This window comes from Scyliorhinus canicula, chromosome 7, assembly GCF_902713615.1.
Source record: "Scyliorhinus canicula chromosome 7, sScyCan1.1, whole genome shotgun sequence".
Classification (NCBI taxonomy): domain Eukaryota; kingdom Metazoa; phylum Chordata; class Chondrichthyes; order Carcharhiniformes; family Scyliorhinidae; genus Scyliorhinus; species Scyliorhinus canicula.
The window spans coordinates 188,204,257-188,217,532 of NC_052152.1; positions in this window are offsets into that span (position 1 = coordinate 188,204,257).

Below are 13,276 nucleotides of genomic sequence, written 5' to 3' on the forward strand. Positions count from 1 at the left end.
CTGCCAGTTCTTTTGTAGAAAAAACACATGCAGAGTTGCAAGTTTCTTTCTGAGTAGTTTTATAGTCCTTGCAAACTATTTTAGATATGTTGAAACTCCTCTTCTCTCATCAGCCCTTGTAGGTTTATAAGTGTGTTCTGACATGTGTAAAAACTCATTTACTCAATCAAGTCACGGAAGCTTTCTTGCTCTTTGGAGCTTCCACCTCAGAGAGGCCTGTGACTTTACAGTACCTGTTTGTCTCAATCAGGTACATGCACCATTCTGAAGAATTGGCATTCTGTCACATTCACAATGCATTCATCTGTGTTTATTTGATCCCAGAGATCCAGGTTCTCTCCATATAGACAAAGGTCATGACCTTTTCCATCGACATCATGGCCTGGATTTTTGCTGAATCGTAATGACTTTGAAGCCTTTTAAAAATGACAGGCCAGGTCCTGAATCTGGGACTCCTAACCCCATTCCCAGGCTGTCCAGGTGTACCTGTTTAGGCTTACCAGACCGATTCCTGGGATGACGGGACTGACTGATAAGGAGAGATTGAATCGGGTAGGATTGTATTCGCCAGAGTTCAGAGGTTTGAGGGGGGGGTCACATGGGAACCTATAAAATTCTAACAGGACTAGACAGGGTAGATGCAGGAAGGATGTTCCCGATGGCAGGTGTGTCCAATACCAGAGGCCACAGTCTGAGGATACCGGGTGAACGATTTAGGCCAGAGATGAGAAGAAATTTGTTCACTGTAAGAGTGATGAGCCTGTGGAATTCGTCACCACAGGAAGTAGTTGAGGCCAAAATATTGTGGGCTGGATTCACGGTTCCCCAACGCCGATTTTGTAATAGGCGATCGGGCGGGGAATCCCTTCAGACAAAAAAATCAGGGGCAGCATCTGTTTGACCAGGTTTGTATCCTCCGTCCCCTCCGAAATGGGGTCATCACATTGCGTGCCACGCGCCGTTAGAACGGCGATAGCGCGTCACCTGAAGGCCCTCCCATGATGCTCCGCCCCCGATGGACCGAATTACCGACCGCGTGATTGACGTGTGGTTTCAGCAGCCGGGAACCCGGTGTGGTGGCAGCAGATTGTGTCCAGCGACGCCACAGTCAGGCGGGGCTGTGCTTGGGGGTGGGGGGGGGGGGTGTCTGGCTTCCACAAGGGCCGGGGGGGGGGGGGGGGGGACTGGTGGGGGGGGTGGCCAGGAGCTGGTTGGGGGTGGCCAGGGGGGGCACTATCTGGCAGACCTGGTACGCACATGATCGGCGCCATGTTTTACGGTGCAACCGCTGCAGGTCGTCGCCATGCGCATGTGCGGCCATGGACCCGGTCATTCTCCAGCTGTTCATATCGTGGGAGCCGGGTGTTAGCCCCTCACCGGTCGCAAGATCGGTGAGGCATTGGCGCAGATCTTCTTGATATAAAACGCCACAGTTCCTCCGCAGCCGTTAACACATGGTCTCAAAAACGGTGAATCCAACCCTGTATGTTTTCAAGTTGCAGTCAGATATAGCACTGGGAACAAAGGATATGGGGAGAAAGCGGGATGAGGCTATTGAGTTGGATAATCAGCCATGATCATAATGAATGGCCTCCTTGTCCTCCTATTTTCTATGATTCTATGTCTGATTTTCAGGAGTGCCTTTTAAGGCTGCAGGCTGGTTTTGATTGTGAGCCTGCACCCAGCATTCCTGACCTGACCGGCTCCATTGCAGAGATAGGCATGTCCTACTCCTCTGCAATTGGCATGGAGGCGTCATTCACCATAGCTTGCATGAGGGGAACTTTTAAAAGGTGAGTTCAAAAGGCCCTCCTCACACCACCTCCGTATCAGTCCCCATGTCCCTCATACCTTTTATGCCAACATATGACATTTCCATATCCATAGGCTCATTATAAAATGTACAGAACCAATGAGCCCTAGAGTGGCAATAGATGTGGGGGGTGGGGGGGCTTTAAAAACAGTCAATTCATTACTTTCCAAGATGTTAAAAAAAAGCTACTTCTTACCACAGACCAATAAAAGTTTCATTCACTCAGATTCTTTATTGTATCATTAACGGAAACTGCAAGCTCTTGAAACCTCTTAACCCACATCAGTGAATATTGTACAATTTACAGCAGAGACCGAGAAACATAGCTGTCAATCAAGCAATGATTTCTCTGATCCTCAGGTGTTTCAATTGAGTAATGGATGCCTGAGCTCTCAGCCAAGAAAACATAATGAGGCCTGTTTCTGGTGGGTTAACTGAAAGCTACTCATCTGGTTAGTCAGCATTTCCATTCATCTACTCATGGCTTCATGTGCTATGGCAATGCCTAGAGCCTGTGATATTGTGTCCTTATCCTTGCTGATCAATTCTTTTTTGAACTTCAGGATGTGTGAAGCCCTATATGAGCTGACCTAGCAACCTTTCATCCATGTCCTGAAATGTAAATTTAATGGTTGTATATTTCAGTCTTGTTAAGAAATTGTCAACAGGCTCTGCTGATTCCTGCCTCAGGCCGTTGAAATTCATCTGAATAAATCTGATGATTTAACTGTGGCTAAAGTGTCCTGAATTTTTCAAAACATGTCTATGTTTCTGTTGTCAGCTTCATTCAGCTCCCAGCTACTAAACAATGTCAACTCCTGCCTCTTTCCTCTTCATTCGCATATTTTAGAAAGCTATTGGATGCTTGCCCATGCTCTTGTTTTGATATTCTTAAATGCCTCGCCATCACAATCAGCCTCCCACTTCACCATGGGCTGGAGGTGTATGTTCATTTCTGGGGTGGCAGCCATTTCATTTTCACACTATTCAATCAGTTTTTCTCCCTTTGTCTAGCACTCATTCATATTAATTTTCAACCAAAACAAATCAGCATTAGATTTGTTTACAATGAACCGATTTTTAACTCAACCCGCTGCCACCATGTTATGTCTTTTGGTTCTCAGAAGTTAAGAAATAATCGCATTTTAGTTTCAAAATGCTGGAGCTTCATCAAGTGCATTTCTTTCAGTTCTCCTTGTGGCTGGTGAAATAATAGGGTGATACATTATTGCTTGCCACATGACTTCAGTGCAGCAGGAACATGTGACACCCCAGATGCATGTTCTCATAATTATTTCCTATTTCTTTACAGATAACACAACAATATAACAGGAGTGTACTAGATATATGGAGAATAGTGCTATTTCACTCTAGATTCTCTTTAATATGTCATTGGTTTCTACCGGGGCTGTTTAGCACACTGGGCTAAATCGCTGGCTTTGAAAGCAGACCAGACCAGCAGCATGGTTCGATTCCCGTAACAGCCCCCCTGAACAGGCACCAGAATGTGGCGACTAGGGGCTTTCCACAGTAACTTCATTGAAGCCTACTTGTGACAATAAGTGATATTCATTTCATTTTTTTCAAAGAAAGAGAGACATGGCACCAGTTTTTTGACCCATTTTCCATTATAGATTTTGCCACATTACTTATTATATTAGCAATGTTGCTTCTATAAGCTCATGCCCATGCAATGCTACACAGAAGGTGGTTAAAAAAAAAACAAGAAAATGCAGGTTGAGGATGTCTGTGTTGCAATACTGAAATAATGATTGTTCAATTGTCATGAAATGACACAAGCGAAATCCAAATGTTAAGAAAATTTGTGCTCACTTTAAATGCAGAATGCTTTGTTTGAGTGCTATGGATGCAGCGTGACTTATAGAACATAGAACAGTACAGCACAGAACAGGCCCTTCGGCCCTCAATGTTGTGCCGAGCCATGATCACCCCACTCAAACCCACGTATCCACACTATACCCATAACCCAACAACCCCCCCCCCCCCCCCCCCTTAACCTTACTTTTATTAGGACACTACGGGCAATTTAGCATGGCCAATCCACCTAACCCGCACATCTTTGGACTGTGGGAGGAAACCGGAGCACCCGGAGGAAACCCACGCACACAGGGGGAGGACGTGCAGACTCCACACAGAAAGTGACCCAGCCGGGAATCGAACCTGGGACCCTGGAGCTGTGAAGCATTTATGCTAACCACCATGCTACCCTGCTGCCCCAAATCTTCACATGGAAGTGGAAATTGATCTCAGAATTCTACCTAATTTACAGGTTTTTCCTCCCTAGTCATGTATTGGGAACAAATTCTGCATAATTTAATCTGAAGATGAATTGCAATGAAGCTAATTCACTAAAAAGCAACCTCCTCAAATTTGTCTGAAAACAAATTGACTTGTGTGTCTCAATTGAAAATGCGAGCCTCGACTTCCGGTGGCGGCGATGTCCGAGTGAGCCGCACATTCGGTGGGCTCTCACTCCGGCGGGACTGAACAGCTGTTTCCCCGCGATAGCGGGACCACGGAGGCGGCAGAAAGGCTGCCGGGAACAGAAGAGGAGAGCGGGCTGCAGAAAATGAAAGTGTGGGAGGCCAGCAGGTGAGGAAGAAAGAGAGAGAGACGGAGGCAAGGAGGAAGCTGACCTGCAGGGTAAGATGGCGGACCCACGGACCTTCCTTCCTCCAGGACAAAGGGAAAAAAAAGTTTGGAGTTGCTGAGGAGGGACAGCTTGGACCCACCTCAGATGCCCAGGAGGGGGTAAAAATTTAAGGTGCTGGGCAAAGGAAAGCGGCAGCGAAGGCGCTGAGGAGCGGGCTGCGGCATATGGAACAGCGGGATTCCAGAAGGCAGAAGAAGAAGGAGAAAAAGGGACAGAGACAAGGACCTGAAGAAAATTACCTGGGACCTAAGATGGCGGACACACGGACCCCGGACTCAGCAATCCAGTTGGCGCTGGATAACATGCTCCAGGTAATGAAGTCCAGTTTTGAAGCGCTGAAGCGGGACAGCTTGGACCCAATCCAGAAAGCGGTGGATCAGCTGAACCAGAGGATGGACGCCCAGGATGTGAAAGTTAAGGAGCTGGGAGAGGCGGTGGAGGAGCAGGCGGATGCGCAAACGGTTGCAGCGGTAGAAGTGGACGGCCTGAAAGAGCGGCAGAGAAGACTGCTGGACAGAGTGGAGGAGCTGGAGAATAGAATCCGCAGGAACAATCTGAGGATGGTCGGCCTCCCGGAGGGGGCGGAGGGAGCTGATGCTGCAGCGTTTGTAGCAGACCTGCTGAAGCAGCTGATGGGAGCCGAAGCCTTTCCACGACCGTTGGAGCTGGAGGGGGCACACAGAGTGCAGGCAAGGCAGGGGCGGCCGGGCGGACCCCCCCGCCCGATGGTGATTAGGTTCCACAGGTTCGTGGACAAGGAGCGGGTGCTGCAGTGGGCAAAGAGCGCCAGGAGCAGCACGTGGAACAACAGTGTTCTCCGCATTTATCAGGATCTAAGCCAGGAGGTGGCTCGGCGGCGAGCAGCCTTTAAGAATGTCAAGGAGGTGCTGTTCAAGAAGCACGTGAAGTTTGGTCTGCTGTTCCCAGCCCGGTTATGGGTCACGCACCAGGGTCAACACCACTACTTCTCCGAGCCCGAAGAAGCGATGGATTTTGTGAGGGACCTGGGGCTGGTCCCGAAAGGAGGCCCCAAGGACGCGAGTTAGGGCCCGAGGAATTCTGTGGGAAGGAACGCCGAATGTGCCTGGACCGCTGCTCAACGGTTTGCTGGGCCAAAGGGACCAAGCGGAACATTTGAGACTCTTTCCTTTGCTCATGGACATTTATGTGCTTTTTCTCTTTTTTCTGTGGTTTTTTTCCCTTTTTATGGGGGTTTTTTTTTATTTTTTTTTTATTTTTATTTTTTCCTGTTTGGGCTTTTTGTGCAGCTCGTGGAAGACACTGGAACTGGCTTGCCCCAGTGGGTGGGGAGGAGGGCGGGGAAACAAGGGGAATGGGACAGGAAGGCGCCGGAGTGTTGAGTCACCGGGCTAGCAGATTGGCTAGTCAAGGAAGTCAGATGGGGGGGGAAGTAACAGCCAGTAGATGGCGGGGGTGGGGGTATCGGGGGATGGGGTTAGGGGAGGGGGGGGTTGTTCTGCTGACGGGAGAGGGACTGGAAATAGGCACTGGAAAGGAGGTCGAGGGTGGAGGCAGCCGAAGGGCGGGCCAGGAATGGCGCGACGCACGGGTCAGGGGCCGGCCCGAGAAAGGCTATGGCTGACCGGCGGGGTGGGGGGGGTGGGATGTGCCCCCCGACCAGGCTGATCACCTGGAACGTCAAGGGACTGAATGGGCCGGTTAAGAGGGCGCGGGTGTTCGCGCACTTGCGGGCCCTGAGGGCGGACGTAATTATGTTGCAGGAGACACATCTGAAAGTGTCAGACCAGACCAGGCTAAGGAAGGGCTGGATTAGCCAGGTCTTCCACTCGGACTTGGACTCAAAGTCCAGAGGGGTGGCAATCATGATCAACAAGCGCGTGCAATTTGAGGCAGAGGGCATATCTGCAGACAGGGGGGGCAGATACCTGATGGTACGGGGCAGACTGGAGGGGAGAAGGGTGGTGCTGGTGAATATATATGCCCCGAACTGGGATGATGTGGACTTTATTAAAAGAGTGCTGGGGAAGATCCCGGACTTGGATTCTCGCAAGCTAATAATGGGAGGGGACTTTAACATGGTCCTTGACCCGACTTTGGATCGGTCGGGTCCCAGAACGGGTAGACTCTCAGCAATGGCAAGGGAGCTGAAAGGGTTTATGGGGCAAATGGGGGCAGTGGACCCCTGGAGAGAGGGACAGCCAACAGGAAGGGGCTACTCGTTTTACTCGCACGTCCATAAAGTATATTCCAGGATAGATTTCTTTGTAATAAGCAGGGACTGTATGGGGGAGGTAAAGAACACGGAATACTCAGCAATTACCATTTCAGACCATGCCCCGCATTGGGTGGACCTGCAGTTCGGGGGAGCGAGTTATCAACGCCCGCAATGGAGGCTAGATGTGGGACTGCTGTCGGAGGAGGGGATATGCGAGAGGCTTCGGAAATGTATAAAAAATTACCTGCAGGTGAATGACACTGGGGAGGTCTCAGCGGCGACCGTGTGGGAGGCGCTAAAGGCAGTAGTTCGGGGGGAGCTGATCTCAATTGGGGCCCACAAAGCCAAGGCAGACCGGGCAGAGATGGATAGATTGGTCAGGGAAATGGGCCGGATAGATGAAGAGCACGCGGAGTCCCCGGGGGAGGTTTTACTCAGGGAAAGGCGGAGGCTACAGGCGGAACTGGGGGCACTATCCACGAGCAGGGCCGTGGAACAGCTTAGGAAGGCGAGGGGAGTGGTGTACGAGTATGGGGAAAAGGCTAGCAGGCTGTTAGCGCAGCAACTCAGGAGGAGGGAGGCGGCCAGGGAAATAGGTAGAGTGAGGGACGAGGGGGGGCGCAAAGTGGAGGATCCGGCAGAATTGAATAGGGTATTCCGGGACTTCTATCGTAAGCTGTATACTTCGGAGCCGCCGGAAGAACCGGAGGGGATGAAAAGGTTTCTGGACGGGTTAACATTCCCAACAGTTGGGGGGGGGCAAGTGGAAGAGCTGGGCGCCCCGATTAGAGTAGAGGAGGTATTGGGGGGCCTAAAGGCCATGCAATCGGGGAAGTCCCCGGGGCCGGATGGATACCCAGTAGAGTTTTATAGGAAGTTCTCTGAGCTGGTGGGCCCGGTCTTGGCGAGGGTTTTCAATGAGGCAAGGGACAGAGGGACCCTGCCGCCGACAATGTCACAAGCCACCATATCTCTGATATTGAAGCGGGGTAAAGACCCGGAGGTGTGCGGGTCCTACAGGCCAATCTCCCTGATTAATGTAGACGCCAAGCTCCTGGCAAAGGTACTGGCGGGGAGAATGGAGGACTGTGTACCGGAGGTGATTGGGGAGGATCAAACTGGGTTCGTTAAAGGTCGGCAGCTGGCGGCCAATCTGAGGAGATTGCTCAACGTGATAATGATGCCCCCGGCGGGTAGAGATGTGGAGGTAGTGGTGGCAATGGACGCCGAGAAGGCCTTTGACCGGGTAGAGTGGGACTATCTATGGGAGGTGCTTGGACGGTTTGGGTTCGGGGAGGGATTGGTGGATTGGATCAAATTATTATATCAGGCCCCGAGGGCCAGCGTCAGGACTAACAGAGAAGTGTCGGAGTACTTTAGGTTGTACCGAGGGACCAGGCAGGGCTGCCCGCTCTCCCCGCTGCTGTTTGCGCTGGCCATAGAGCCGCTGGCGATGGCGCTGAGAGCCGCAGAGGGTTGGAAGGGGATGGTGAGGGGCGGGGTTGAACACAGGGTTTCTCTTTATGCAGACGACCTGCTCCTGTACGTGTCGGACCCAGTGGCCGGGATGGGAACTATACTGGGAATGCTGAGGGAGTTCGGCCAGTTCTCAGGATACAAATTAAATACGGTCAAGAGTGAAATGTTTGTGGTCCAGGCAAGGGGCCAGGAGAATAGATTGAGAGGGCTACCGTTTAGGCTGGTTGAGGAAAATTTCCGGTATTTGGGAATCCAGGTGGCACGAGACTGGGGCAGGCTGCATAAGTTAAATTTGGCCAGGGTGGTGGAGCAAATGAAGGGAGAGTTTCGGAGATGGGATGCACTCCCGCTGTCGCTGGCAGGGAGGGTGCAGACTGTAAAGATGACAATCCTCCCTCGATTTTTGTTTATTTTTCAGTGCCTCCCGATCTTTATCCCACAGTCCTTCTTCAAAAGAGTTAACGGGCTGATCATGAGCTTTGTCTGGGCGGGAAAGTCTCCGCGGGTAAAGAAGGCGATGTTGGAGAGGAACCGCAGCGAGGGAGGGCTGGCTTTGCCGAGTCTGGTCAATTATTACTGGGCGGCCAACATCGCTATGATAAGGAAGTGGATGGTGGGTACGGGGTCTATTTGGGAGCGGGTGGAGGCGGCTTCGTGCAGGGGCTCCAGTTTGGAAGCCCTGGTCACGGCTCCTCTACCGCTGCCGCCGGCCAAGTACACCACCAGCCCGGTAGTGGTGGCGACCCTGCGGATATGGGGCCAGTGGAGGAGGCATGTGGGGGAGATGGGGGCGTCTGTCTGGGCGCCAATCTGCGACAACCATCGGTTTGCCCCCGGCAGTATGGATGGGGGGTTCCGAGTATGGCGGCGAGCAGGGGCGGGAAGGGTGGGTGATATGTTCCTGGAAGGGAGCTTCGCGAGTTTGAGGAGCTTGGAGGAGAAATTTGGGGTGGTAAGGGGAAATGATTTTAGATACCTACAGTTGCGGGACTTTGTTCGTAGACAGGTCCCATCTTTCCCGCGCCTCCCGCCAATGGGGATCCTAGACAGAATAGTCTCTGGGAGGGATGAAGGGGAGGGTAGAGTCTCGGGTATTTATAAGGTGCTCATGAGGGAGGAAGGGTCCCAGACAGAGGAACTGAAACTTAAATGGGAGGAGGAGCTAGGCGGGGAAATGGAGGATGGGCTGTGGGCAGAGGCCCTGAGTAGGGTAAACTCGACCGCGACATGTGCTAGGCTCGGGCTGATCCAATTTAAGGTCGTTCACCGGGCCCATATGACGGTGGCTCGGATGAGCAAATTTTTCGGGATAGAGGACAAATGCGCTAGGTGTGCGGGAGGACCAGCGAACCATGTTCACATGTTTTGGGCATGCCCTGAGCTGAGGGGGTACTGGGAGGGATTTGCGGGGGTCATGTCCCAGGTGCTAAAAACAAGGGTGGTGATGAGCCCAGGGGTGGCAATTTTTGGGGTTTCGGAAGACCCGGGCGTCCAGGGGGAGAAAGAGGCCGATGTGCTGGCCTTTGCTTCCCTGATAGCCCGGCGACGAATACTATTGGCGTGGAGGGACTCAAAGCCCCCGAAGACGGAGTGGTGGCTAGCGGACATGTCGAGTTTCCTGGGGATGGAAAAAATCAAGTTCGCCTTGAGGGGTTCTGTGCAGGGGTTCACCCGGAGGTGGCAACCATTTATTGACTTCTTTGCGGGAGAGTGAGCGTCAGCAGGGGGGGGGGGGGGGGGGGGGGTTAGAGTAGAGTAGGAGGGAAAATATGGCGGGTAGTACCGATGGGAGGGGAGCGGGCTTGTGCAATATGTTACGGTGGAAGTATTGAAAGAACGTGGATGTTTGCACATTTTTGCCTTTTTTGCTTCCTTTCTGATGATGTCTGTAACTGTTTATAAAGCCAAAAACTACCTCAATAAAATTGTTTATTAAAAAAAAAAAAGAAAATGCGAGCCTCCCACCTGTATTGCAGGAGTTAGGAACACTAACATTACCTGACTAAGTGTGGGAGTTTTGTTTGCCATCTGCAGATTAATCTATTCAAGATTGCAAATGATGCAGCTTCATGCATTTGACTGTTGTGGAAACAAATATTTCTCAACTATTATGAAGCATATCCTGTTCTTGCCTCTTGTGCATTTCCAAACTTACTGGCTGCAACATTGAAGGCTGTTTTCAGTTGCCTGTACCTAGAGTTTACTCCCTAAACCACTTTGCCTCTCTATTTCTCTTTCTTTCCCTTCAAGATGCTGCCTAAAGCTTGCCTCTTCGCCAAAGCTTTGGGTCACCTGTCTAATATCTCCTTGTGCAAATCGGTATCAAATGTTGATCCTTAATGCTACTGTGAATCACCTTGGTGGCTTTGCTGCATTTTACTTTGAGTTAAATTAATTGTTGTTGTACGCAAAACAGTACGCAGAACACCGGAGTCTGGATTCTCCGTTTTGGAGACTAAGTCCCCACGTCGGCGTGAAAACGGTGGTCTTTTACACCAGGAAACATGGCATCAAAAGGCCATTGATTCCCCGTTTTGCAGGGGGCTAGCAGGGAGGCAGCGTAGAGCTCACAGCTTCAGAGGCCACACATGCAGCGGCCGTGCCATGCTCCATGGCGGACTCAGCCCACGGACCTGGGCCACCAAAGTAGTACCCCCCCACCCCCCACTTGCGCACCCTGGACCGCCCACCACAGAGCCCCAAGGTCCGAATTAAGTCCCTCCCCCCGCCCGCCAATTGGCCCTCCCCCGACTGTGGCGGCCCCGGATTGAATCCGCAGCCGACTTGCAATGTTCCCGATCAGCTGGGACCATGAAAGTTCCACGCCATCGGGAATTTGGTCAGTTGGGGATGGAGCATCGCGGGGCAGACCTCAGGCAGTGGCCTGAGGTGGTAGATACTCGGCGCGGCGTACTCCTTGAGTACACCGCTTTTCAGGGGGCGGAGTACTGAAAAACCGGCACGGCTCCCGATTTTGGCGCCAAAACAAATTCTCCGCCCAGTTGCCAAACGCGATATCGGCGTCGGGGAGCAGAGAATCCAGCCCCGGGTGTCATGGTAGCACAGTGTTTAGCATTGTTGCTTCATAGCGCCAGGGTCCCAGATTCGATTCCTGGCTTGGGTCACTGTCTGTGTGGAGTCTGCACGTTCTCCCGGTGTCTGCGTGGGTTTCCTCCGGATGCTCCGGTTTCCTCCCACAAGTCCCGAAAGACGTGCTTGTTAAGTAAATTGGACATTCTGAATTTTCCCTCAGTGCACCCGAACAGGCGCTGGAGTGTGGTTATTAGGGGGTTTTCACAGTAACCTCATTGCAGTGTTAATGTACGCCTACTTGTGACAACAATAAAGATTATTATACTTCTCACTGTACCTCGGTACCCGCCACAGTAAAACAAATCCAATTCAACATCACAGGCCAAATTCATTGCGGAGGTATTCATGATCTGCGCTGGATTTTGAAAAAAATGAAGTGACCAAGATCAGCACAAATAATTTCATTGCTGTGAGCTGAATTATTTCCTTTATCGGTCAAGTACTGGTCATTACCGCAGCTGTCTGTCAAGTTGTAGCTGCAGAGGTCTTTCATTGTTTATCTGGTATGCTGTGTGTTATTGCATTGATGTTGTAATTCTCATTTTGTACCTCCTGAATAACATGGATTACATACAGCCTTTGGTTTGTATCACTTCAGTACGTTAACAAAATAATTAACTGATGAAATAAAAGACAGCTTACAATGGCCATTTTTTGATTCTTTTGGTCAACCTTTTCCAGAGTAAATTAACATTTTATGGTAACCTATGTGATAAAGCATGTCAGTGGAATAGTCAATTAATTGATAATAATCCAGAAATTTGGCAAGACATGTATTATTGCATAGATATTGGCCCTTGCTGAGGACCCTCTAGTGGCAGTTCTCAGACGGAGTTTGATTCCTGGAGCAAGTTAACTGGACTTGTCCCTTTAAGGTCATTGTCCACACACAGGGGAAGGGATCCAAATAGATTAAGCCAAGTCATTGTAGCTGCCTGTATACTTCGGAGACCAGTCAGAGGCAATTGCTATTGGCTGTAAATTCTAGGCTTCATGTTAACAATTGATTTTTATTCTCTTTTACCTTAAGATTCTATTGCATCTGCAGAATGTGAAACTGCAGTGGGTGCTGGGCCAGTCAGTAAAGTTAAGGAGGAGTTAGACAGATTTTTAATTGGTGATTGGTTGAAGGGTTATGGAGAACGGGCAAGGCAGTAGAGTTGAGGCCATGATGGGAAAAGACATGATCACATTGAAGGTGCTTCGGCATGGGAGGCTACATTTTCTACTCCTGCTCCTAGGTCATGTGTTCTAGTGAGGAAATGCTCTGGCTGATTTTACAAGCCAGTGCTTGGTCTGTAGCATTGAAGGTAACAGATGAGGAACAAATCAGCCATGATCGCATGGCAGAGCATACCCGATGGGCCGAATGGCCTAATTCTGCTCCTATATCTCATAAATATGAACTTATGATAGTCCGCTACAAGGCACAAGACTTTGTAGCATAGAGTTTGTCTTCATCACCTGGATGGGAATGTGGCAGATTGGAATGAAATGAAAATTGGCAAAGTTCTATAAAAGTCAAGAGATCTGCCATGCCATACTGCCCATGGCTGTGAAGAATGAAGATTATATAGTTTACATATTCAGATAAAATTAATGGTTCTTATCCTTGACAAGCCTCACTGCGGATGCATTACAGATGAAATGAAAGGATCAGTTTTGTTAATAAGGTGCATTCTTTGGCTTGCTTTATTATTTTGACACATCATGAATCATGTTCAGTTCTGCTGCTCTCATTATTTGAAGTATTGCTGGAAGGTTCGTTGCATTCTAAATTGAACCCAAATTTCTATCAAGCTTCAACAGTGAACTAAATTTGAACTGAAATTAATTTTGAGAGTTGGAAGTGTTCTTCTCGCTTTTGAAATGAGCTGAGTGAACGAATATTTTGCCTCTCAAGAATGAGCTGGAGCACTTAGCAATGCAACTCAACAGCAGCATTTCTGGGCATTCTCAATGAAACTTGTTCGAACCCAAGAGGATCTTTAAGGTTTTGCATCATGGAAGAACTGCAGTC